A 26,023-nucleotide genomic window follows, 5' to 3' on the forward strand; every position below is an offset into this window, starting at 1 on the left:
CTTCCAAATTCCTCTGGGTGTGAAAATCTAGGTTTACCACCCTGTGGGACCAGAACGAGCTTGCCCAGACCTGTGTTCTCCTGCCACCGGCTCCCCGTCCCCAGCCCACACTCATCTCCCTGGTGAGGTTCCAGTGTCCGACTTGTTTTCACAGGGACTTTTCTTCTGTAGAACAGACATTTAAAACCCATTAAAAATAGAACATGACTGGACTTATTTTTGTGAGATAAAAAGAGGTTTCTTCTCAGGGCCAACAGTTGGCAAGGGTGCCGAGGGAGACAGAGAATGGACCCACGAGGAAATGGAAGCGCAGACCCATGAGGAGGTAAGGCTGGGCGGAGAGTGAGGCCGTGGCCTCAGTCCCCCGGACACGAGCCTAGGCCAGTCACAAACACAGGTAGTTCTAATACTTGACCTCCGTCTGCCTCAGCAAAGCCAAAGAACATTCTCCAAGTGGAACGTAGAAAACAAGCCAACCTCACAGCCCAAAACAAAAGCAAAATAAACCCTCTGCTGTTTTAAAGCAGAGAAGTATGTATGTGTTTCTGGATGAATAAATCCAGCGAATACAAAGTCCAAAGCAGATTTCTGAGGATGTCACTGGGATCCCTGTTCCTTTGTGACTTTGTTAGTGGGACCGGCTGGCCAGCCTCAGTACAGATGGTCTGCTCATGCGCACATGGGGCTGTCTCCCTTCATGAGCCCTCAGCTCATCGTTCTCACTGTGCATCCTGCCCTGGGACCTGCTGAGCCCTACAGCAAGAGAAGGCCAGCTGCCCACAACTCCTACACCTAGAAGCACATTGGAAGTGGAAGATTTCCCTCCAGAAACAAAATATGCATTTCCCTGTAAGGATCCAGGACATAAGGCCAGGAGAAGAGACCAGAGTTCCAGGGGGAGGAGGAGCTGCTTAGGCCTGTATTTCAGGAGCACCCACTTCCGATGCCAGGATCTGTTCCAGTCACTATGGCTAACAAATCACCCCAAAACTGAGTGGCTTAAAGCAACAATTGTTTTATTAATCTCAGAAAATAAAAATCTGAGAACCATTTCTTTTTTAATCAAACTAATCTTTCTGTGGCTGTGAAGGACAACTTTCTCCATTGTTCCCTCATTTCCTAAACCCATCGTTATTTCTGATATCCTTTGTTTTTTATTTTTCATCAAAATCCACGGAGGCCTTTCTCTTGCCAGGCCCCATCTTAGGTGCTGGGAATACAGAGATCGACATCTCATGGTGCCCGAGCTCTCTGAAACCTTGCAACAAGAAATGTATGATGGTCATGTTGTCTACGAAGAGCCAAGAATTCCTAAGGCTCAGGACTGAGCGGCGGGTTCAAGAAGGGGAGTTATGGGGGCGAAAGGCTTCCTTCCTCTTTCCTCTACTCAGCGTGTTTCCCCTCCATCCCCAATGCCACCTAAGGGTTTGGGCACCTGAGGACAGACCGCTAGGTGCTGAGCTTTGAACTAGTGATTTTGAACTTGAAATTTTCTAAAGAGGGAAGTTTGATCCTTATGTGCTCTGAACTGTCTTTTCTCAGAATGCCTCTGACCCCAAATATGTGAGGTTTTTCTCCCCCTTACAACAACCCATTCTTTGACTCTCTGGACACCAACTGGGTGTCCTACGATTCAATTCAGTTCTGACACTAACTGCCTGGAGTTAGCGCAGACCCCATAGGTTAAGGGCTCAGTAGCACGAGACTGCCCCCTCTTCCGACGCCAGTTGCAAGTCTCAGGTTACCACCTGTACTTCCATTAAACCTAATGTAAAGCAGGGGGTTCCCACCGCCCCCTCATTTGAAAATTTTCTAGAACAACTCATAGAATTCAGGAAGGCACTTTGTTTACTATTACCAGTTTATTATAAAAGATGCAACTGAGGAACAGCTCAGTGGACGCAATGTACTGGGCAAGGTATAGGGGCCAGGGTGCGGGGGGCTCCCAGGCCCTCCCTGGGCACGCCACCCTTCCAGCACCTCAATGTATTCGCCAACCTGGAAGCTCCCACGTAGTTTAAGGGTTTTTACGGAGGTTTCATTATGTAGGCATGATTGATTAAATCACTGGCCATTGGCCATTGAATTCAATGTCCAGTCCATCTCCCCTCCCCAGAGGTCAGGCGGGTGGGGCTGAAAGTTCTGACCTTCTGATCAGGCCGTGGCCTTTCTGGTGACCAGTGCCCAATCCTGAAGCTATGGAGGGGCGCCCAGACACCAGTCATCTCATTAGCATACAAAAGGCACTGTTATCACTCCTGAGATTCCACAAGTTATAAGCTCTCATGTCAGGAACCAGGGACTAAGACCAAATAGATATTTCTTATTATATCACAGCATCACATGTGCCTTGTACATGACTGTCCTTTATCCCTTTCCGCTGTTTGCTGATGTGTTCATCTGCCTTGTGGTCAGGGGTCTTGGGCAGAGCTGGTACCTGTGACATGGCCTAGCAGCAGAGCAGAGGGAGCCCCTTGACAGATTCCTAAGTGTCCTTAGTGCAGTGTCTCCACCAGCCTTCTAGATGCGGTGACCTGGGACTGCTGTGTATTTCCCGCCACCCGTATGGGTTTCTGGCAGTATAATGCTTTCACTGTCCTGTTGCTCACAGCATACTTTTAAGTTGAGGGATATCTGATAGTTTTATCTAAAAATAGCAGGGCACCTTAGGTCAGTATATTAAAAATTAATTTAGATCTGAAAACTCTCGAGGAAAAAAATCGATTGTAAATTTTGAGCAATAAAAGCTACATATGCCTTGCAGAAGTTCTATTTACTGACTTTAATAGCCAACATGTTTACTTCAGAAGAGCTGAGTGTGTGCTCAAGAGCCCTCAAAGATCTGGAGGGGTTTTTCCCTTAGAAAATCCATCCTATCGTGTTCTGAGTGCTTCGGGTTTTTCTAATCAGGGGAATGCTCTTTCTTTTGATGAAATAATTCGACTCTGGCTGGATCATCACAGAAATGAGAATCCACGCTGCCTTCAATCTCTTCAGGAAGAAATCAGGGTCTTGAAATCATACTCAGTTCTCTTGGAGAACAATAGTGCCTGAAAAGTACAAGCATCTTTTGCACACTGTTGCTTGAAATGTGTATTGTTTTATTTTATTTAGTTAGTTTTTTGAGGAAGATTAACCCTGAGCTAACATCTGCTGCCAATCCCCCTCCTGGCCCCTGTGCAAACGCACAGCCCTTTTGCTCCAGCATCTGAGGGCTCAAAGTTTGGTATCAGGAGGTTGGCAGAAGGTGAAAGGAGGGACGACCCTCCATTCCTGGTTACTTCTGGCCCCACTGATGAGACTCTGACCTGAGGGCCACATGGTGATCTGTCCCTGCACCCCAGTTATGCTCTGAGGAAATGGGCTCTGGAGGTTGCCGGCCTGGGGTGGGACCAGGACCCAACCACCAAGTGTAGCGTGACGTCCACAGAAAAATGTCATCCTCGTCCTGAAAGCCAGTTGACAGCCGAATGGTAAGGGCCGGCCCTGTTTCTGACTCGGGCAGGATCGCCTGTTGGTGGAAGTCTGCTGGAGATACCCATGGATCCACAGTGCCCTGTGCTTTCCCGCCTCTGTCTTTGCTCACCCGGCTCCCTTTGTCTGTCAGACCCTCCCCTATGGCTCATTCTACCTCCTCCCCATCAGCTGAAGCTCTGCTCTGGTCACCCTCCTCCAGGGCCCCTTATCTGCAAACACAACCTGATGTCAACCACTCTCTCTTTGTATCTGAATTATCTTTGTACATGTGGCTCTCCTCTGCAGGACCATAAATTCCTTGCTTCCCTCAGCTCTGAGTTCCCTGTACAGTCTTTTCTAATCCAGTGGGGGAGACTTTGCTTCAGGGAATGGGCGAGCCTGCGGTGGGAGAGTCCCCTGAGGATGAGAACCTCAGAAGTGAGGAGAAAAGGCAACCCCATGAGGCCTCTTGCTTCTGCCATGCTGAGGCCCGTACTTGCGCCAGGATAGTAGAGAACAAGGAACGCACAGGCCCCCTACCCCTTCTCAAGAGAGGAAAAGGGGCCAGGCTTTCTAGGCAGGCCCAAGAAACGGGATTCCTGGCAGAATTTCCAGGGGAGGTACATGTGGTGAGAGCTGGTGCGGTTGCCTACTCTCTTCCTGCTCACTGACAAGCAGGAGAAGGCACATTTGTCCCATTGCATTCCCGGGACTGATTTCTAGAAGTTTCTGAGATAAGTTTTCTGGGTCACACATCTTTCTTTCCTGTTGACTCCCCTTCCCCAGGATGTCTAGAAATGAGGGCTATCAGTTGTACTGGCCATCAGACCATGGGGAGCTGCTGCAAAGCAGGGCTGCACCCACTGCCTCCTCTTCCTGGGTGGAGGGGGAGGCCTTCCTGGACCTTCGACTCAGACTCTCAGCAGAGCCCAGTCAGGTGGGCACAGCCTGAGGGCATGGCCATCTGTCCTCAGAGCTGGGTCACAGGAAAGCTCACGGAGCCCACCCTGCCACTGCAGAGGAGAGTGGGCTCAGATTTCCCAGAGAACTTCTCCATCTCCTCATTCGGTGACTCCCCTTTGGCAGAGGCCTAGTGGGTCAAGACTTGCCCAGACCCCACCACCACGTATCAGATTCTGGCCATAGTCTCCTAATTTGTCCCTGCCTCTGGTCTCCTCCAAGTCCGACCCCCAGAGCCACACTGATCTTCCTGCAACAGGGCTCAGATTGAGTGGTTTCTCTTCACAGAAGCCCTCGGTGGAATCAAATCCAAACTCCTTTGCTTGTCATTCAAATGCTTCCACATCCGACCCAACGTGTGCCTTAAATATTGTGTGTCCTGCTTCTCTCTGCTCTCTGCTCAGCCCTCCGGAGGCCCCCATTTGCACAGGTTGAATTCTGAACTTCTAACCTGCTGTTTGTGGCCCTTCGTGATTGTCCCAACCTGCGTGCATGTCTCTCGTTCCTCTGCTTTATGCACCTGTGCCCTGACTGTGTCCCTACATGGCTTTCCCTTTCTCTTTCGTATGCCTTCCCTTTCTCACCCCATCTCATCCTGGCCGATCAGGAAATCCCATCTTTCTTTGTGTCCAGCTCATTGTTCTACTTCCATGAAACCTTCATGACTGAACTGATCTCTCTCTTTGCTCGGTTTGTACTTCACTTATTTCTAGATGAGTCTTTCCGAACTCCCTGCCTTAGATGACACTAAGCTCTATTCTTGTCTCTGTCCCTCCTGGCCTGAGTTCTGTGAGGGCAACAGCAGATTGCTCATCTCCGTACCCCCCTAACTTTTGTCTCAGGGCCTCCCAAGGAGAAGCTCCATAAATTCCTGCTGAGCCAAGGGTCTATGTCTTGCTCAGCTTTGTATCTGTCATTGTGTCACTTCTTTTGGCAGCTTGCTTTCATCTGTCCAATGGGAACGCTGCATGAAGTGCATCCACGCTCCCAGGAGGGAAGAGAAAGGTTTTCACTACAGCTGAATGGCAATGAGAAGTATTAAAATATTACTCATTAAAATGTCAACTCTCCCATTCCCAGAATCCCCTAACCCCCTTCAATGCCCATCATACAATATATTTTAATACATATTCACTTTCTTTCTTCCTCCACGAGAAATGTAAACCCCATGAGGGAAGGGAGCCTTGGCTGCTCTGCTGTTTTGTTCCCCGCCTGATCGCCACACAGTGGGTGCTCAGTCATTATTTAGTGAATGAATGAGTGAAGCAATTTCTGTTTGACGCTCTCCTTCGTAGTAACTGTACCGTATAGTTGCAATTGATTGCACATTCAGTGTCTCCTAGAAGCCTCAGGACAACTCAAGGGGGTGGCTTGATTCTTTTTAACTTTCGCTTGATAACAGAGAAGCAGGTCTGAGGACAGAGGGTTAGCACCATCTGCCATTCATATTTATTTCGGAGGTCATTTACTATCTATCACTGAGCTGTAAACTCCCAGAGTGCAAAGCCTATTTGCTCCTCCTTGTATCTGTAACAGAGAGCACAGTTCCCTCAGAGGGTGGGTGCTGAACAAGATCCTGCTGAAGGACAAATGAAAGGAGCGTGCGGTGCCAACTGGAGGGGAACTGGGGACCAAATGCTGCTACTGGGACAGCTGCCACTTATTGAACGATCATTGTATCTGGCCAGCTCTGTCCATAGAACTTCTTGTAATGATGGAAATATTCTATAAACAGCACTGTCCAAAATGATAGCCACTAGTTGTATGTGTCAACCTCTGTGTTAGGTGGTAGAAATAAAATAGCAAAAACATACAGAGCACTGAAGACAGTGGGGGAAGTAACCCTTGAAATGTTCTGGGGGGTGACTGAAAAACTGAATGTTTTAATATTACTTAACTCACACATCAATTTAGATAACCACATGTGAGCTAGTGGCTTCTGTATTACTAGCATGATCTATGCTACGTCATTAGCTCTCACGATATTCCTGTCAAGCGGTTTTCCTCAGCTCCATTTCATAGACAAAGAAATGTGAACTCAGAAAGGTCCAGCAAACTCTTCAGTTAATTCTTCTCCCACTGTGTCAGTCTGCTGCAGGGAGCGCTAAGTACCATTGGTCCTTCGTGGGGAAGAAGATACACAAAAAAGAAGACTGCGGAAAGTTAGGGAGAGAGATTTTCATGTGCCTCATTTGTTGGAAGGCCTTCATGATTATCACATAGCATTGGAGTGGGCTCTGTTCTAATACTCCTAATGTGTGTTATTTCATTTACTCCTTATAACAAAACCTGCCACTGTACACTCCATGTCGTAGACGATGCAACAAGTTGGAAAGGTCAAGGCATTTGCCAGAGGGTCCAGGCTGGCTGTGGCAGAGGCAGGATCTGAATGCGGATCTGTCCGATCATTTCTTCTACAACTCGCTCTTTCTCTTCACCAGTTATTAGCCGAGCAAATAAACCTACATCCACATTTGATGACGCAAAGGAATTTGTCGCATTATGTAATTCTTAGCTTCCATCGCCTCTAACGCTGGAAGTGCTTGGCTGCGTGCATTTATCGCCACCTTCTGGTAGCCTGTGTATACTGCATGGAAATTACTAAAATGCTGCTGAGGGATATTTTTGATACGTTCATTCTTTAATTCAACAAACATGTATTGAGCAGCTACCATGTGCCAAGCACTGTGTTAGGTGCTGGGAATAAAACAGAAAAAATACATAGAGCGTTAAGAATAGTGGGGGGGGGGGGGGCCGGGGGGGGAGGGGGGATAAGGTGGGGAGCCTGCCCAGTGGCACAGCAGTTAAGTGCTCATGTTACGCTTTGGTGGCCCCGGGGTTTGACGATTCGGATCCCCTGTGAGGACATGGCACCACCTGGCATGCCATGCTGTGGTAGGTGTCCCACATATAAAGTAGAGGAAGATGGGCACGGATGTTAGCTCAGAGCCAGTCTTCCTCAGCGAAAAGAGGAGGTTTGGCAGCAGTTAGCTCAGAGCTAATCTTCCTCAAAAAAAAAAAAAAAAAAGAATAGTAGGGGGTGTAGATATTAATCAAAGAACTACAAAAATAAGTGTAAAATTACACCATGATACACAAGCATATAGAACTGTGAACAAGAGTAATGGAGATGATCTTATGAGTATGAAACTTAAATGAAAATTTTGTGTGTGATTTCCTCTCCCCACTCTAACATGCAGGCTGCTGACAATTCACTATTCTTCATCATAGCTGAGGAATGGTCTCAGAGTTTGAATCTTTCTGGGATGAGACAAGTCTAGACTTCTCCCGACAGTACTGCATGCCTTTACTCTGAACCGACCAATGTGCAGGACAGGAAAACCCCAGGAAATTGTGAGATCTTTGTCTCTCCCCAGGCAAACAACAAGAGGCTTTGCACAAATTAACCAGCTCCCTCCAAAGCCATGGCAGAGGACTTTGCCTGCAAAAAGTGGGCCGAAACCCCTTTCTATCTTTTTCAATGATATCCAGGTGTGAATATTAAAAGGTTTGTTTTCTTTAAGAAGTGGTGAATGAGCCCCAGACACCTCATGCTAATAGATGTCGTGTCATTGGCTTCTGCACCCCCATGGGGCACAGAAGGCTGTTTGGTGGCTGCTTTAAGAAATGGTCTCAAAACACTGGCTTCCATCCGCTCGCACAATCTTTCCTCCGCATCCTCTACTCCAGCCCTCTACACCATCTTGCTGCCTGGATATCTCATCCTTCCAGATGTTGCACTGAGTTCAGGGAAAACACTGCAACATTTCTCCTGAGAATCTCCCCTCTCCCCGTGTCACTGGTGCCTGCCTCAATTTGATGGAGGATGCAGGTTCCCTTGAAGTTCCCTGGCCCAACCTTTGGCTGGGACAGGTTTACATAAGCACAGTCTTGGCCTGCTGTGACCTCTGCTGTGCTGTGTCAGGAGGGGGTGGCAGCAAGGCCACTGAGGAGGACAGTCTCTCTCCAGGGCTTTGCCCAAGGTCCAGCTCCCGGCTGATGCTAGGCAGCCCTCAGACCTCAGAATAGATTTTTGCCCATTAGTCTGCCTAAAATAGAGCTCATGAGGGGATCAAAGAACAGAAGAGTATTCTTGGGCCGCTCTGCTGCTCAGTCTCAGAGAGGTCTGCCATCCTATCCCTCATAGGACACAGTCCCTTTTAAAACGTCCTCACTCAGGTCGATTTTGTTTTCCTTTGTTCTCAAATGGCAGAAACCTAAATTGTCTGGCTTATGAACCCACGACACGATTCCCTCCCCCATGGTGGAGTCGTCTTTATCGTGTCCCTGAAATATGGCTACTCTACCTCTGAAGTCGTCTGCCGTCCCCTCTGCTGGAATTAGCCAGAGGCCATCTATGGATGAGCTGGCTGTGTCCCCACTTCTTCAGGCCCTGCCACTAATACGGTAGTTACTGTTTCATGAGTGACTCTCAGGGAGCAAGGCCCTAAGCAGGCCCTTTTCATATTCTACCTCAGCTGGTTCTTCAACAAGTTTGGGACTTTCGGGACATTATTCTGAGCTAAGTGACTGGCATAAGGTCACGCCACTAAGGGGGTTGGGGCGGGCTAGGATCAAACCCAGCTCCGTCTGCGGAATGCTGCCTCCCTCCAGCACCTGCCCAGCCTGCCCCACCCTCTGTGCTGAGCTGTGATCCATTTCCTCCGCAAGGATCGGGGAGGGCTGCCTCTCTGCCCGTCCCTCTGCTTCTTCCTCCCCACACAGCGCTCCTCCTGCCTTGTACTGTGGTCACGTCCTGTCTTCGTCCTCATCAGCAGGGCCAGGCCAGGCCGCAGCAGCCCCAGGGGGAATGGGGCACCCACTAGGGACTAAAGGGGCAAGCATACTGCCCCTCACACAAGTCCACACTAACTCTCCCCTCCCCAGGCAGCAGGAAGCGCCTGGCAGAGTTTCTGAGGCCCAGACGGAGCTGTGCGCAGGGCAGGGGCGTGGGGGTCGTGGGCCCTAGCTCTGTGGTGGATGCTGCTGTGGAGGGAGGGGAATGTGCCAAGACCAAGCCCGAGGATTCCAATCAGCCTCCAGGACCTTAGCTCTGGCCCAGCACGGTACTGACATTTCATCCTTTTCCTCCTGAGTTGCAGGAGTGTGGTGTCCTTAAAAGCAAGCAGGACCCACCCAAGGCTAACGAGAGGCAGAGGCGGAGTGCGAACCCACTTCTGCCTGCCTCTGTGACGTTGGTTAAGTCAGTTAACCCATTGGAGCCTTCGTTCCCTCGTCCACAAAATGGGGCAATAATGATAGATGTTACACAGAATTGTTGTGAGATTTACTGGAGATGACAGATGTGGAAGACCTCTGAGGCTGCAAGGCCTAGGGTGTTGGTGGCCCCCTCCCGTCCCCGTGTCCCCTCAAGGCTGCCATGCTGTGTGTCATGCTCTGATGCTGACAAACAGTGTCTGGGTCAGCTGGTGGTCAGTGGTGGGGTCTCAGTGCACTCGCCCTGTGCTGCTGGCCAAGCTGGTGCCCTTGAGGATTAACTTGGTGTTTGGTTTTGGCTTTAGGCTCTTCATGCCCATGAGGCCTCACCCAGGAAGAGGAGCCCCATTTCCTGGGCTGTCTCACTGGCCCCACTCATGCTGCACATTCTTTGCCTCCTAACGGCTCCCCTACCCCACTGCCAGGCCTCTCCAATCTGTTCTCTGCACGACTCCACAGCGACCTTTTCATGCCAGTTCAGTCATGTCCACTTCCCATGCCTGCCGATAGCATCTACTTGTTCTCAGAAGAAGGAACGAAATTATCCTCAGGCCTCCAAGCCCTTCCAGGTTTGGTCCTTGCCTCCGAGTCCAGTTTCGGGTCCCCTCCTCTCTCCCCGGCTTCTTTCTCTACTCGGGATCTTGCTGTGCTCTCCAGCCACGGTCATGGACCTTTGCCGTGCTGTTGCTTTTGTCTGGAGTGCTCCTTTTCTGCCCCGGCCCAGTTAACTCCTGTTTGTTCTTCATACCTTGATTCGGTGTTTGTTGTCTCAGGAAAGCCTTCTCTGAGCTTAGGTCAGAACCCCCTTAGGGTCATTACTTATGTGTACATCATCGAGCCCCATCTTTGGTAATACATCGTAATTGTGAAGAAATGTTCAGAAGGTGCTCAATAAGTATCTGTTGAATGAACAAGTAACTCAGCACAGCAGATCTTTTTCAAGTCTGAGCAGACAGCGGCAAATCCCCCAGTGACCAGTTGAAGGGCTGAAATATGTTCTGAAGGTTGTCTGAAGTCAGCTGTGCTAAAGAAGGCTCACCTTTTGGCCTTCAAACTTGTCATCCCCATTACTACTTTAGCTGATGATTCATGAGGGTATGAATCATCCCCGGGGCGGTACATGTACGTAGTCACGTGACGGGAAGAGGAGAGAGACATTTCCCCTTCATTAGAAACGGTGAGTCCAAAAACTGCTTCCTGCCGATGTGTTCATTCAACAGATACTCACAGAAGCCTGGCTGGTGCCAGGCTCTATGCTGAGCTCTGTGTGGGCAGGAGGGTGGGTGAGGACAGCAACAAGGAAGAAGAGTCAAATATAAGACCTGGTTCCTGCCCTCAAGCAGAGGCAACAAATCACAGGAAGATGCAGCCCAAAACGTGAGCTGCCTTCCACGTGCTAGGTTAGAAAGATTGTTTTTTATCAATTTAAAAAGGAATTCATTTTTGACACTAGGAAAGGGGTGAGGATCGTTGAAGGTGCTTGGTGGAAGGCTGGTTGCTGTGGGGAAAACGGGAACAAACTCCTCACCCCGTATTCTCTTCAATTAGTCCAACTGACGTCGTAGAAAAGCGGATTTTGCAACCGGTTCTGAAACTGTTTCATCTTCCCAACTCCTCCTAGAATAAAGTGGTCTGTTCACGATCAATTCCCATTTCTCCCTACACTCAACTTATTTCACAACGTCATGGTGACCGTGATGAGAATGCTCAGCCCGGCTGCCTCTCAATTAGAACACTGCTAGAAGGCCACAGGCCACCAGGTCTGCAACCTTGGAAAGAGCGCTGTACAACATAGCTGGTGACAGTGGCAGCAATGAAAGCTGGAGCTAGGGAAGTTCTGTCTGCAGAAGTTGAATATGTTTGTAAGAAATGAACATATTCATGGCCACAGCCTAAGATGTGCCCTCTGTTTCCTGGAGAGAAAGAATTTCCTACCAACTCTAAGGTGCTCCCCCAAATTCATTACTGTCCACCATTACTGACATACCTAGAAATTCTACCCAAATTATTCCAGTCCCACGTAGTACCATCTCTGCCACCAGAGGTATAGAGAAAGGTCTGGCTACAGACCAAGAAGCAAAGGAAATACACCACGAAGAGAAGGAAGAGTGATGTGCATGGTGTGGTCAGCGGGTCTCGAATTGAATATCAGTTCTGCAATTTACTAGATGTCAAACCCTGGGCAAACGGTTTTTAATGTTTCTCAAAGCCTTAGTTTATTCATATGAAAAATAGGCTGGGGGTCGGGGTAGAATTGGCTGCTGGGCTGGGCTCTGTGGGATTCCATGGGGAGGACACTGGAGTCAGGTCAGGATGCCTGGAACTGGGTCCCAGTTCTTCCACTAGAGAGGAGCTGTGTGACTAGGGGCAGTGGGCTTTCCTTCTCTGGATGGACCTGGTAATGATGCTGTGAGGATTAAGGTGATGTGTGCAATGACTCCCACACAGTGCTTGACTCATGGTAGGGGCTTGGTAAATGAAAGATACTATATTAGTATCATTATAATTATGTGTTTCAGCAAGGCTGTATTCTATATGTGCCAAGAATATGAAAACTGAGGAACACTAAAAAATAGATATAAAGAAAACAATTTTCTTTCATTCTTTTATGTAAAAAATATATTGAGCAATCAGTCAATAATCACCTCCTCTGTGTACCCACTATGTGCCAGGTGCTGAGAGGGATGCAGAAAAGCAGAAACCGTGGCCCAGGATCTCAGCCTGGCGAGGAAGGCAGACACAGAGTCACACCCAAAGTTAATTAGCAATGCCAGGTGGCCAAGGAGCACACTGCCAGCCAGGGATGGGGGCGTTGGTCCCACCCTGTGGGATGTGTAGGATGCATCTTGGAGTATCTATAGCTTCCTTTTATTACTTTCAAGCCTGTGCAGAACCTGGGTCAACCAGAGTTCAAATTTGCACAAAACCAGTAATTCAGTTGAGGCAAGAAATTTTGCAACACGGGAATTCTGAGGGGCTAGGGCCTTCCCTTCCCCTCCAGGGCAGCAGTGGCCACCAGCTCCTGAGCTCAAGAACGGAAAGACCATACCAGACCTCATAGCAGATCCCTGCAGAAAACTCCCAGCTCTCTCTTTTCAGATCTTGCTGGGCTCCAGAGGCCTGATTCTGGGAGGGCATCCTGTATACCACTCCTGGAGTCTAGGACCTGCTGAGGACAAAGGTTTATTTGGGAAGGACCAACAGGTGCACCAAGAGTGAGACCTCATGGGCACAAAGATTAGGAACATAAACCCCACACAAAAGGGCAGCCAAACCTGGACACCAGACCCCCCACCATTTCTTATCCTCTCCGCAAAGCCACAGAGAGAGAGGCAGGTGAGCCTTTGACAGTTCCCTGCGGAGGAGCCCCCTTCTGCTGTCTCTCCCCCCAAACTCAGACTCTTTCAGCTTTCCTCTTTCTGGGAAGTAACCCCAGCAAACATGACCTGATTGCATTGACTCAGTGGTCTAGAAGGACCAAGTTAGAGATTAAGTCTCAGGCCAGAGGGAAAACCTCTGGGCCACAGCTGGAATCCTCCCACCCCAAGGAGGACAAAGGACAGGAGCCTTAGTGGGGTGGATGACTTGGGCTCCGGTGCCACACCTGGAGCTGCTCTACTTTCTCACTCTGTCCTGCATGGCATGGTAATAGGAGCATCCCCGGCAGACAGGGTCTGAGACCCAGTTTGGACCGTGCCACTTATTGGCTGGCTGATGTCAGCAGAGGGACTTAGCAACCAGGCCTGTTTTCCTCTTGTGGAGAATGAGGGAGCTGGTTCTCTACGAGCCCTGGGGGTTCTATTAATTCCTATGATTCTAAATCTACACAACTGTCAACATGACACTTGATGAAAGATGCTGATTTAATTAAACTTTTACAGCACTGACTTTGTGCCAGGTGTGGTTTAAGCACATTGTCAATATTTCACCACATAACCCTCTAACAAGCTTCTGAGGTAGGTCCCATTGCTAGCCACATCACACAGATTTGTAAACAGAGGCACCGGGATATTGTGATAATTTGTCCAGGATCACATAGCTAGTTAGTGGCAGAATCTGAACTGTTTGGCTCTAGAGGCTATACTCTTAGCTACCAAGCTGCATGTCTCTGATCTAGCTCATAGAGGGACACAGACACCAGGGAAGGCAAGATCTCAATTCTGCCTCTACCTCCACAATAAACAGTTGCCCGTCTGCATCCATCCTAGTCAGACAGAGGCAGCAAAGAGTTGCTCAGAGATTGTTCAGGGGCGTGGGCTGTGGCCAGCGCCAAGGGTGCTTGGCTTAACCGCTCAGCACTGTCCAGGGCAGTGGGGTGGAATGTGAGGGTGCCGCATCGACAGTAAGGACCCAACTTCTGTGTTAGTGTCCACCGCTAGCTCAGCTCTGTGCCAGCACTGTAGCGGGAATAGCATTAACCTGACACACTGTCCTGCTCTCACTGGTGTCAGCCAAAGCTTGGTTTCTGTGCAAGTGAACCTCTTGGGGGTCTTGTGAAAATGCAGATTCTGATTCAGCAGCTTTGGCATGGGGCCGCTGCAGCTTTCGAATCTCTAACACACTCCCTCAGGAGGCAGAAGCTGCGGGTTCACAGACCGCACTTCGAAAAGCCAGGCTGTAGACTCCAGGCTTTGGGGTTTGAAGCAGGAAGCCCAGACAGGCCTGGAGGGGTCAGGGGAGGCACGCTGAAGGAAGGGGGCTTGAGCGGGTGTGAAGGGAGCAGGAGGTAAGTTGGCAGGCATGCGTTTGCGGCTGTTGGGGTGCAGCCTAGGGAGGAGGTGTGGGAAATAGAAACCAAGGGCCAGCGTGGGGAGAGGCCCAGTGGGTCTACTGAGCCTGCCTTGGGTGACCTGCCAATGGCGAGTAGGGACAGGAAGCTGGAAGTTGGAGGTTGGGGCTGGGCTGGCGCTGAGGAGACAGCTGGTTTCAGCCCCAGGAGCCTCGTCCTCCGTCCGAGTTGTTTATGCCTTAGATGAGGCTGCAGGCAGGCCTGACTCCTGACAAGGAAGCTCTCCTCACATTTCCATATTTTTCTCTCAGCAGAGAAAGCACAGAGCAGCCTTCAGAGGGCTCCCCATTGCCAGGCTTATGAATAAAGATGATGAGCCTCCCCTAGGAGAGTCCTCCAGGCCTTCCCCAGGGCTGGAGGGGAGGTCATGCAGGTGGAGGTGCTGAAAAGAACAGGCGGGCCAGCAATAGGCTGGGGCGAGGCAACGGGAGCCGGGTCTACAGATGCTACCCGGAGCCCCAGCATCATTTCTCCTTTTAGGACCTCAGTTTCTCTGGCTGTAGATCCGAAGATTGAACAAAATGGCCTAAGGCTCCTCATTTCAGGTCTGACTTTCTGTGATTCTACTATAAAGAAAGGCAGAGGGGTTGGCCTGGTGGTGCAGTGGTTAAGTTCTCACGTTTGGCTTCGGTGGCCTGGGGTTGGCCAGTTTGGATCCCGGGTGTGGACATGGCACTGCATGGCAAGCCATGCTGTGGTAGGCATCCCACATATGAAGTAGAGGAAGATGGGCCCCCATGTTAACTCAGGGCCAGTCTTCCTCAGCAAAAAGAGGAGGATTGACAGCAGTTAGCTCAGGGCTAATCTTCCTCAAAAAAAGAAAGGCAGATACTCTATGACTGCTGAAGCACTCTCCAAATGCCAGGCCTATTATGAATGTTTTCAAGAGGAGCCCTGGCCACTAAAAAGATACTGTGAGCCACAAACACGAGCCACGCACATCATTTGAAATTTCCTAATAATCGTACTAAAAAAGGTAAGGGAAAAACAACTGAAATTAATTCTAAATAACATATTTAACCCATTATATTCAAAACACATCAAATTATATCATTTTAACATGTAATCAATATTAAAGTTATTAATGAAATATTTTACATTTTTTTTGACTGTCTTTGAAACTGGTCTGTCATACTTATGGCACATCCCAATTCCCAGATTTCAAGTGCTTGTGGCTCATGGCCACCATCTATAAACTTGCAGCTCTGGGCAGTGCGTACAATGCAAAAGAATGTGTTTTAATTAGCCCAATTCTAGAAATAGAGTCTATTGCCATTCAGTGAACTTCAGGAGTATGTACATGTCACAGCACAAGTGTCCACTGGTCAGGGAGGCAGGGGTTTGTGGATTAACCAGGAAAACTGTGGCCTCTGAGTAACGGCTGTGACCTCTCAGTCTGGACATGGATTTCTCTTCTTGTCCTTGGACACACCAGGCTTCTAGGCCAGCGAGTGGACAGACAGTCTGGGCCTCCTGCTTCTGTGTGGACCTTAGAACGCCTACATCCATGAATTGCATAATTGCATGAATCTATGGCTCCATTCCAAATCCAGGTGTCTAAGGCCTTCAGACCTTGGTAACATCTTCCTGGTAACATCTTCCATTTCCCCAAAACCCTGGCTAATATTCCTCTGCTCCAGCTACCACACACCAGGGAGTGACACGGCTGTCATGATGGCTTTAAAGAATATTTCTGAAATGTTCCTCTGGGTGCAGAGCTCTCTCCAGCAAATCCTGATGCCACCCCCGCCTCCCCACCCCGCCCCTGGCCATCCCCTTCCCCCTGGTGAGAAATCTGTATTTTTTGTTTTCCTTCTCTGAGAAGCTATAGGGGAGATAGCTTGGCTTAGAGGAATGAGTAAGGGCTCTGCGTCAAACCCTGGCTCCACTTCTGAAGCAGCCATGTGACCCTGAGCAGGGCGCTTTGTTTCTGTGCCTCAGTAGCCTTGGGTATGAAAAGACTAGTCCCATGGGTGGTTAATAATAGCTTTGGCAAGCATTTCGTACAGTGCCAGGTACACAGAAGACACTAAAAAAAAAAGGTAGCTTACATCTCTTGCTCCTGCCCTCAGGATTGTGGATGGCTATGTTTTGGAGTCCACATCCCAATTTGTGCCATCTCTGACAACAAAGTACCTTTATCCCAGAGACGTATAATTGATCACACATTGATTCACAAGCATGCACTAGACATTGTTTTAAGTCCTTTTACCTGTTTTAACTTAATTCTCACAACAGTCATATAAGGGAGGCCTCATAGGTGAAGAAACTGAGGCACAGAGAGGTTGAGAAACTTTCTCAAGGTCACATAATAGAGCTGAGAGGTGAACCTAGGAAGTGTACCTGCAGAGCCCTGGTGCTGGTCCATTTTGCCTCGCTGCTAGACCAGAGGCAGGACTCCTAGGGGAGGGCACTTTTGACCTTAAGCTCCAAAGGCAAGAACTGCAAATGAGGGCAGCAGCTTTTAGGGCGGCTATACTGATGACCTGACCCCAGGTCCTGCCAAGGCAAATCCCAGCAGCAGATACCTACGGATTTTTATATTTTGCCTGCCACCTGTTATCAGCCATCCTGGCAGCTTGCCCGCTGCCCACGCTTTCTGTTGGGGTTCTATTTTCTGAAGCATCATTCCCAGCAGGCCTCCGAGATTCCTGGCACAGCACCAGAGCCCCGACTGTACGTCTCCGGAGTGTCCTTCTGGCGGCCTCACAGCCCTGCCCTTTGGCTGGAGTCCCTCCTGTGGACCCTTGCCCTCCCACGGGGCACTTGCGGCTGCAGCATCCAGAGAGACATTTAATTCCCAGCTCTGCCCAACAGCATGTTGCTAAGCAGCTGGTGCATGCTGAGATGTGTGGAAGGAAACCCTCATGGTGACAAAAACAAACCCTCATGTGCCCAGAGCTGCGTGCACGTGTGTGTGTATGTGTAAGGGAGACGGGGGCTGAGTTTCCAGCCCACTCAGGCCCAGCTGCCAGCCAGTGCTCCCTTCGGGGAAGAATAAGCTGAAGCAGTAACTCTTCCAGCAGGACCCCAGGAGGATGTGGGAGCAGACTGAAGCCCAGAAGGGGTGGGATGGAGCTAAACGATTGAAAGCAGAGAGGTAACCATTTTCTCCTCTTTGGTAGTTGTGCTCCCAGCAAAACATAAACAAATATACAAAAACACTTGTCTTCCTTCTCTCCCAGCTCCGACCTGAGAACCTCATTCTTGTTTGGCTGATCTCAGTTTCCATGCAGAGGTGAAATGAGTGTGTAGGGGGAGGTGGGGGGGCCCCAGGAAGTGTTTGCCTTGGACGCATTGCAGGGCATCTTCCCTGGCCTGGGCAATGCCCTACATTGCCATTTTATTTGTTGCTCCTTCACTGGACAACGTATTGAGAAGAGCCCTAAATACAAAGGTTGGGAGAGAGAAGACCGAAGCCCAGGCTGCCCTCCCTCCTGGTCAACTGCAATACAAAGCTGGCCTCGAGTCTTGCCAGGACCCCTTACGTGACTTGCAGGGCCTGGTGCAAAATGAAACTGTGGGTCCCTTGTTAAAAATGACTAAGAATTTCAAGACAGCAACAGCAGAGCATTAAACCAAGGGTAGGGTCCTTCTGAGCATGGGGCTCTGAGCAGCTGCACAGGTTGCAGGCCCGTGAAGCAGGCACTGAGTCTTGCCTCCACGCTGCTGTTAGAAGGAGCTGGTACCTATGCAAGTCTAGTCCTTTCACTTCTCTACTGAAAGCTCTTTGATGCCCTCCCCACCACACGCTCCCACAACTCTGGGATTAAAGCCATCCTCCTCAGCCCAGTCACTCCAGGCCCTGCTGGACCTGAGCCCCGCAAACCTCTCTAGCTTCACTTCCCAACCCAGCCCTCGGGCACTCCGTGCCTGTACGGATCCACTGGAAATCCTTCCAAGGTGCTCTTTCATGCCTTGCCCAAACTCTTCTCTCTGCCAGGAATATCTCTTTTCTCTTTCACTTCTTGCTGGCTCCCATTAGCCTTTTGTCACTCAGCTCAAGGGTCAGTCACCTCCTCTGAGCTGTCTTCTCAGACTGCTCTTTCCTTTCCACCCCAGAGCCCACACTCTCCCACACCTAAGCTTCCCCTCTGTACGATGACAGAGCCCTGCCAGCACAGATGTGTTCAGGACACTTACTATTTGTCATTTGCTAGTGATCTGTTTATACACCTGCCCCGAACTCTGCCAGGAGGTCCTTGAGAGAAGGATCGTGACTGACTCATTTATGTGTCCCTCTTGCCCGGAACACAGTGGGTAGTCAATCAATGGTTCTTGACTAACTTAACGGGTGAAGGTAGCCCCCATCAGATCTGTTATATACAGGTCTTTTCTCACTTTAATATTACATTAACAAGAGATATATTTACGTGCTGATTTCCACATTTCTTTCATAATTCTTCTCCAAAGAGTGATCTGTTAACTGGAGGAAATTCCTGGTTGATATTTTTTTTTAAATCACTTTTATTTTCATTGAATGAAAATATCAGGTTTTTTTTACTATAAAGGTAAAACACATTTATAAAGAAAAAATTTAAAAGACAGCAATTAAGGAATTATTATCCAAAAACCTACCACTCAGAGAGCCCTTATTAATAGTGAACATCGCCCAAGACATTCATTCAGTGATTCAACAAGTATTTGTGGACAGTGACTATGTTTCATGCATTGGGGCTACAGCAGAGAACATACCCACAAAAGCCTTTCCTTCACGGGAGTCATTGTTTATGTGTGTCCTAAGTATGGTTCTGCACGCACATGCACACACACACACACACTCAAGCATGTACATGTGCGATTTCTGACTAGAGTTATTCATTTAGTGATATGCCACAAACATCTTTTCATGCCTTTAGCTTTAAATGTATGACCCTCTTTCTTAGGGCCCAGAGGTTTTGTAGTTTATTTAACCAAATCTCAACTCTTAGACAATTGCTGGAAACTTCACTGTGATCAATACCTTAGTGAAATTATTTTTATTCATAAAATTGTTCTGGTTACCTCCTAAAATTTTGATGCATATTACCAAATGACACTCCAGTTGTTAATCAGAGTGCGACTTTGTCCTGAATCCTTGACAATGTGAGGTGTGAGCGCTCCCTTTAATTTTCCCTCTTCTGATAGAAAAAAAACGATACTGTGTTATTATCTAAGAATTTCTGTGTGTCTGATTCCTAGTGAGGTTAAACGCCTTTTGTATTTCCTTTGCGGAAATCATAAGTAAGCTTGATTATAACTGGTTTTTTTTTTTCTGTACAGAAGTTTAAATTTTTAGGTAAAATCCATCAGTATTTTTGTAAATGGCTTCTCGTTTTGGTGTCATGCTTTGAAAAGCCTTTCCCATACTGAAATTCAAAATATCCCCCTATATTTTTTCTCTCTCTCATTTTCCTTTGCATATCCACATTTATTTTTTGAATATAATAGCTAGACAACTGTTATATGATTTAATGAAGAATCCATTTTTCTTTGCTGGTTTGAAATACCTCATTTCCACTGTCTCCTGGGGCCTATGTTTGAACTTGTCATTCCCTTTCTTAGTGTGTTGGTCATCTGTTCCTCTGTCAATAGCATAGTGCCCTAATTACTGCAAGCTTATATTTTAATACGTGGCAAGCATTCCCTTAATTCTTCTTTTGATTATTATTGAAAATATGTTCTCCCAAAGGAACTTCAAAATTAGGTCAAGTTGCAAAACAACCAAACAAAGCAAACCCCAATAAATTTTGATCGAGATTGCTTCGAGCTGCTACACCATTTAGGGGGAGCTGGCTTCTCTGCAATGCTGAATCTTCCCATCCAAGAACTCGGAGCGTCCGTTTGCTTATTTATGTCTGCCTGACTGAGCAGGCTTCTGGAGTGTGAACAGCCATTAGCCGTTCTCACAGAGCTGCAAGCCTTGAAGCTTTGGGGTGGAGGCACCGAGCTCTCAGAGTGACCCAAGAGGGACTGTGGGTTGGGATTGCCAGTGGTAGAGTAACTCACTGCCAGGTCACTCAAGTCTGCCGGACTCAGAGAGGCAGACACAGAGAAAGGATGTCAGAAAATCCTGCCCCAGGAATAAATATATCTTTCTCTGGAGAAATTGCCACGGCCTAGGTCTCAGTAGGGGCAGCCTGACAGTCTTTCTGTGAGTGAAGTGAAAGGTTGCTAATTTGGGCGCACTTCCTAGGGTAGGTGCTTCACGTAAGCTTCTTGTGGCATCTCCCACCAACCCCGGAGGTGGGTGGGGTTGCCCCATGTAACGGGGAACGAGCCGAGGGTTTGCTGACCTGCCCAAAGCCTGGGAGCAATGCTCTGGGATGGAATCCTAGATCTCTCTGTCTCTGGGCCTTTCACTAAACCACCCTGAGCATGAAGGGAACTCATCACAGCCTGAAGACCCAGCCTGGGGTGGGTGGAGACGGAGGGGAGGACGCAGCTCTGGTGCCTGGGAGAGGGGCCAGGTGGGGCGGATACCCAAGGGGAATGCAGAGACAGGACAAGGGCTGGGGGGACAAAGCTTTGCCTGGCTCTGAGCCCTGTGTTGAAGGCAGAAATTCTCTTTGTCCCGCAGAAGCCAGGAGTTTTGAAGTACAGAAAAGAGCAAGCCAAGGCTCTGTGACTATGGGGCAGGCAGGGATCAAAGCAGATGGCGCAGGGGAGAGAATGAGGAAGCCAGGGAAGGCGTGTGTCCTCATGCACCTGAAAGCAGCCTGCTCCTGAGCCCTGGCTCCTCAAAGATAAGGATGGGGCTGCAGACCAGGCCGGAGGCCGAGCTCCCGGCTCAGCTCGGGGACCAGCCTGCCAGGGAAGATCCGTAAGATCTGTCGTAAAATGTCCAAGTGCTGTACAGTGTTAAACAGAAGCATCTTCACCCTTCCGAGCAGCTGGGACATTTCCTTAGACATCTGTTTGCCTGCCTAAGAGTCTACTGCCTTGGTGGGCCTTGGCCTTAGGCACTTTTGGTCATCGAGTTTTCATGAATTTCACTGCTCTGTGAACTGCATCCGCCAATAGGACTCCCTTCCAGGCAGACAGCTGGCATAAAAGCTACTTAAAAAAAAAAAAAAAAAATAATATATATATATATATACATACACACACACATATTGTATATATGTTTTATTTACACTCCTCTCCATGTTCCCCGGTTGACTCTTCTAAACTCAAGGACCTTGGATGTAGGGGGTAAGGCCCCCCTCAAACCCCAGAAGTGGGCAGCTGGCATGAGGTGCTATGGGACTTTGACTTTCTCTTTTAACACCACTTAAAAGGAAGTGTCCCAGCAAACTGGAAGCTACATCTGAGCTCTCAGATTACTACAGTCCTCACAACTCTCTTCTCTCCCTGGAACAAAACTACTGCCCCCCTCTCCTGCCTTTAATCACCAGCCAGGGTGCTGATAGTGATTTTTCTAAACACAAATTTTACTTCAATTTTCTTTTCTTTTTCTTTTTTTTTTGGTGAGGAAAATTGGCCCTGAGCTAACATCTGTACATCTGCTCCCAATCTTCCTCTTTTAGCTTGAGGAAGATTGTCCCTGAGCTAACGTCTGTGCCAATCTTCCTCTATTTTGCATGTGGGATGCCACCACAACATGGCTTGATGAGCGGTGTGTAGGTCAGCGCCCAGGATCTGAACCTGCAAACCCTGGGCCGCTGAAGGCAAGTGCACGAACTTAACCACTACATCACCAGGCCAGCCCCAATTTTCTCTTTAACATCTTTCCTGCCCTTCTTGCCCCAAGGAAACAGTGTAGACTCTTGAGCATGGCATTCAAGGGCCTTCATAATGAGGTACCGATCTCTGATCATACCTCCCACCCACCTCCGCTAGACAGATGTACTGAGTTATTTGCTTTTATTCAAATTCTTCATATGCCCCCAATGCTAGGTTAGTTTAACAAATGTTAGATATCCAATATGTGTCAGACACAGTGCTAGACCCAGATGAATTGAGAGAGATAGGATGCGGCTGCTGCCCTCAAGAGCTCACACTCTGTTACCTTGGTTACTCAAGCTGGAACCTCTCTCCTGGATTTGTGCTTTCTTAACCTTTATTTGTACTTCTCTTAGAGTGCTGATGCTATTGTGTCTTATTTTACAGCTATGGGTCTGTGCCTGCCCTGCTAGATTGGGGTATGCTACCAAGGGGCAACGGCTATCTCTTATCTGTCTTTGTGGCCCTCAAAGCTCAGAGCAGGGCACAAGAGAGGTGCCTCACTGAGAGAAGGAATAACTGGATAGTCCTAGAAGCCATCACAGGTCTGTCTGCCTGTCCATATGTCTAAGTGGTTAAGGCGCACTTGTGCGCAATCCTGGCACAGACACACAGCGGTTGCGTGGTGGAAGGGGGCCGAGTTTGGAGTCACACAAACCTGGGTTTGCATTCTGGCCATGAAGCTGTTTGGATGCAGTGTTGGTGAAATGAGGATAGATCTGCTGGGATGGGCCAGGAGCAGTAGGCCTTGGACAAATAGTCCTTTATTTCTTTCACTCTTGCTGAAAACCCTGCTTGGGGCTTATCCCATCCTGAGCCTGTGGCAGACTTGTTGGACCCAGCAGGCCCTGGCAATGGTCAGACCCAGTTGGAAGTGGGGCTGGCTTAGGAGCGCTATAATTCTTCATTGTGTGAACAAATTAATGAATCCTCCCAGCACCTCTTCTGAGAATCCTAGTGAAGCTTCTAGCCAGAGTCAGATTTTTCCTGGTGTTCTGGAACTGTGACCAATGCCAAAAATTGAGACTCAAAGGTGCTAAGCACCCCTCATTCTAACTTCAGAGAGCTGCTGGCAGTGGGGGTCAGCCAAACGCTGACGAGGTTTATAAAAGTTGCTAATTCAAGAACCAGTCCTGCATCCAACCGTGGTCTCCCAGGTCAGCTGAGAAATTTCCCTCTCCTTCCAAACGGGAAGAGGGTCGGGGGAAGAGGGTGGGGTGCGTGGCGGCGGGTGAGGGCTTCCCCTCCTTGCAACTAAAGCAGGTCGTTCAAAGGGAATTACTATAAAAGAATGGTGGTTCCTGTATAAGGGCAAGACTGGCATTCTGTTCCCTGGATGGAGGTTGCGTAGGCAGTTGCTTAGTGGCCTCTGTGCTTCTGACTGTGGAAAAGAGAAATGGAGGATGTCCAGGCTGTATGCTCCCCATTCCAGTCACCCTTTCCACTTCCTAGCTCCTAAGAGGGTTGGAGATTGGGTCCTGCATGTGCCCACTGGCCTGAGGGTTGGCCTGTGGGGAAGCTGAGGGGAGCACAACCTGAGTCCTCACAGGAATGCAGCGTGAAATCCACACCTCCAAAGAGACAGCCAACGCTTGGGGGCGCTGCAGAGCCAGAAGCCTCACTCTCGGTGGAGCATATTGGAGTCGTGGCCAGGCCTCAAGGAGCCCTGAGACAATGAGCTAGATTAGATGATCGGCCAGGGAGAGGACTGCAACCTGTCTAGTTCGGTAAGGGATGGCCCCCTTTTCTCTGCTTTCTTCCTGCCCCAATACACTGGAGGAGGGGAGGGGCTGGTTGGTAGCAGAGGAAGGAGGAGTGGTGTGCCAAAAGTGGTCACTGAAACTTCCTAGCGCTACGCCTGCCTCCGTCTCCAGAAGCTGCAGCCACAGACAAGTCAGCCTATGCCGGGTGAGGGAAGAGAGCTCTGACCTGAGTCGGAGGTGGAATTTTTTTAAATGAACGTGACTGAGTCTTAAATACCTGAAATGAGTCTGCTTTAACAACTGAAAGTGACTTCAAACTTAGGGTATCTTGCTAAGATGCCGTCAAAGCCACTGCTACACAGGACAGAGTAGTTCACTGTTGCACGGTTGCTGTGTGGAGTTATGAGCAAAAAAGTCACTTCATGTTTATAAGTCAAAGATTCAAGCCCCTTCAGGAAAGCTGGTTACCAGTATGGTCCCACTGCAGCTGCTACTATTGCGGTAACCAGGGTGCTTTTAATTGAGCACCTGCGTACCAACCACTACAGTAGGCGTTTCATGTAGGTGCTTTTATTTAATAATCTTAATTGTACGCTTGAGTATTAGTCATAGTATTAATTTCCTACTGCTGCTGTGCTGAATTACCTCAAACTTATTGGCTTAAAGTAATACAAACTATCTTCCATTCCCAAGGTCAGAAGTCTGACACGGGTCTCCCTGGGCGAACATCAAGGTGTTGGCAGGGCTGTGTTCCCTTCTGGGGGCTCTAGGGGAGCATCTACTCCCTTGCCCTTTTTTTGTCTAGGGGCCGCTCACTGTCCTCAGCTTGTGGCCCCTTCCTCCATCTTCAAAGCCAGCCATGGCTGGTGGGATTCTTTTCACATCACATCTCTATGACCGCCTCTTTGGGCCCCCTCTTCCACTTCTGAGGACCCTGGTGATTACACTGGGCCCACCTGGATGATCCTGGCTCATCAGCTGATTAGTAACCTTAGTTTTATCTACTACCTTAACTCTCCTTTGCCACGTAACACAGCATACTCACAGGCTCTAGGTATTAGGATGTGGATATCTGGGGGGGGGGGGGGGGGGCCTTATTTTGCCTACCACATTGTTATTTCCCACAGGAGACAAAAGGCACAGAGAGGTGGTGAGTAATCCAAGTTCGCCCAGTTGGTAGGCTGCAGACTGGTAGATAACCACACACTGGATGCATCTGTCCACGTACAGCCTGTGCTCTGTCAAAGCACTGGGTCTGAAATTTAATAGCCAAAGTCAACCCTGGTCTCAACCCCGAAACAAATCTGGAAGACTTGAGCTCTTCCTTTCCCAGGAGTTGCCTTGCAGAAATCAGTGTTTCTCATCAGCAGCTTTAGTCCTTTGGGTAATTCACCACAAGGTGTATATACAGCAGAATTCCTGATGGTTCTGGGCCTTTAATTTGGCCTGTGACGTTTTTGGACCTACACTATCTTTAATTTGTATAGAGTCAAACTATGGATCTAATAGCTATTTCCCATTACTTTCACTCTTAGAAATCACCCACACGCAGATAATTAGTTAACAACACTTCTCTTCCCTTAGAGTTTCCTTATTATTTAACTTAAATAACCAACGTTTTAATTTATCAGAAATTTATTTATTATCTGGTGGAGGGAGAGGATCAGAATTTCTGTGCCAGCAGTCATTAGTCTGACGGCATCTGATCATAAACTACATTCCTATATATGCTGTGGGTTGTTTCTGACCTAATGGTTCATGCCATTTTTCTGTTGTGGCACCAGTACCATACTGTTTTAATTATTGAAGTTATAAAACATGTTTGCATATCTGACAGAACAAGTATCCCATTTACTTAAAAGTCAGCCTGTCTCAGCTATTTATTCTTCCAAGTGCACCTCAGAATAATCTAAAATTGACATTTAATCACACCCAAAATTAGTTACAGAATAATTGCTATCTTTATAATATGTAATTTTATCCCAGAACATTGTATTTCTCTCCATTTCCTAAGGCTTCTTTTATGTCCCTCAATAAAGTTTTCTTCATACATGTCCCACACTTTTTTCTAAAGGTTGCTTCTAAGTATTTTATTTTATTGCTGTTAGAAGTGTTATCCTTTTTATGTTTCCTAATTAATTATTGATAGTAGAGGAAAGGCAATGACTATTAGATTTTTAACTTACATATAGCC

General features: G+C 48.4%; 1 protein-coding gene across 1 annotated transcript in view; it reads right to left on the reverse strand.

Moving 5' to 3' along the window:
- VSNL1 (visinin like 1) overlaps window positions 1-26,023 on the reverse strand; it is a 108,509-nt gene that overhangs the window by 3,348 nt on the left and 79,138 nt on the right. The gene's annotated exons all lie outside the window — the stretch shown is intronic.

Source organism: Equus przewalskii, chromosome 14 (genome assembly GCF_037783145.1).
Source record: "Equus przewalskii isolate Varuska chromosome 14, EquPr2, whole genome shotgun sequence".
Classification (NCBI taxonomy): domain Eukaryota; kingdom Metazoa; phylum Chordata; class Mammalia; order Perissodactyla; family Equidae; genus Equus; species Equus przewalskii.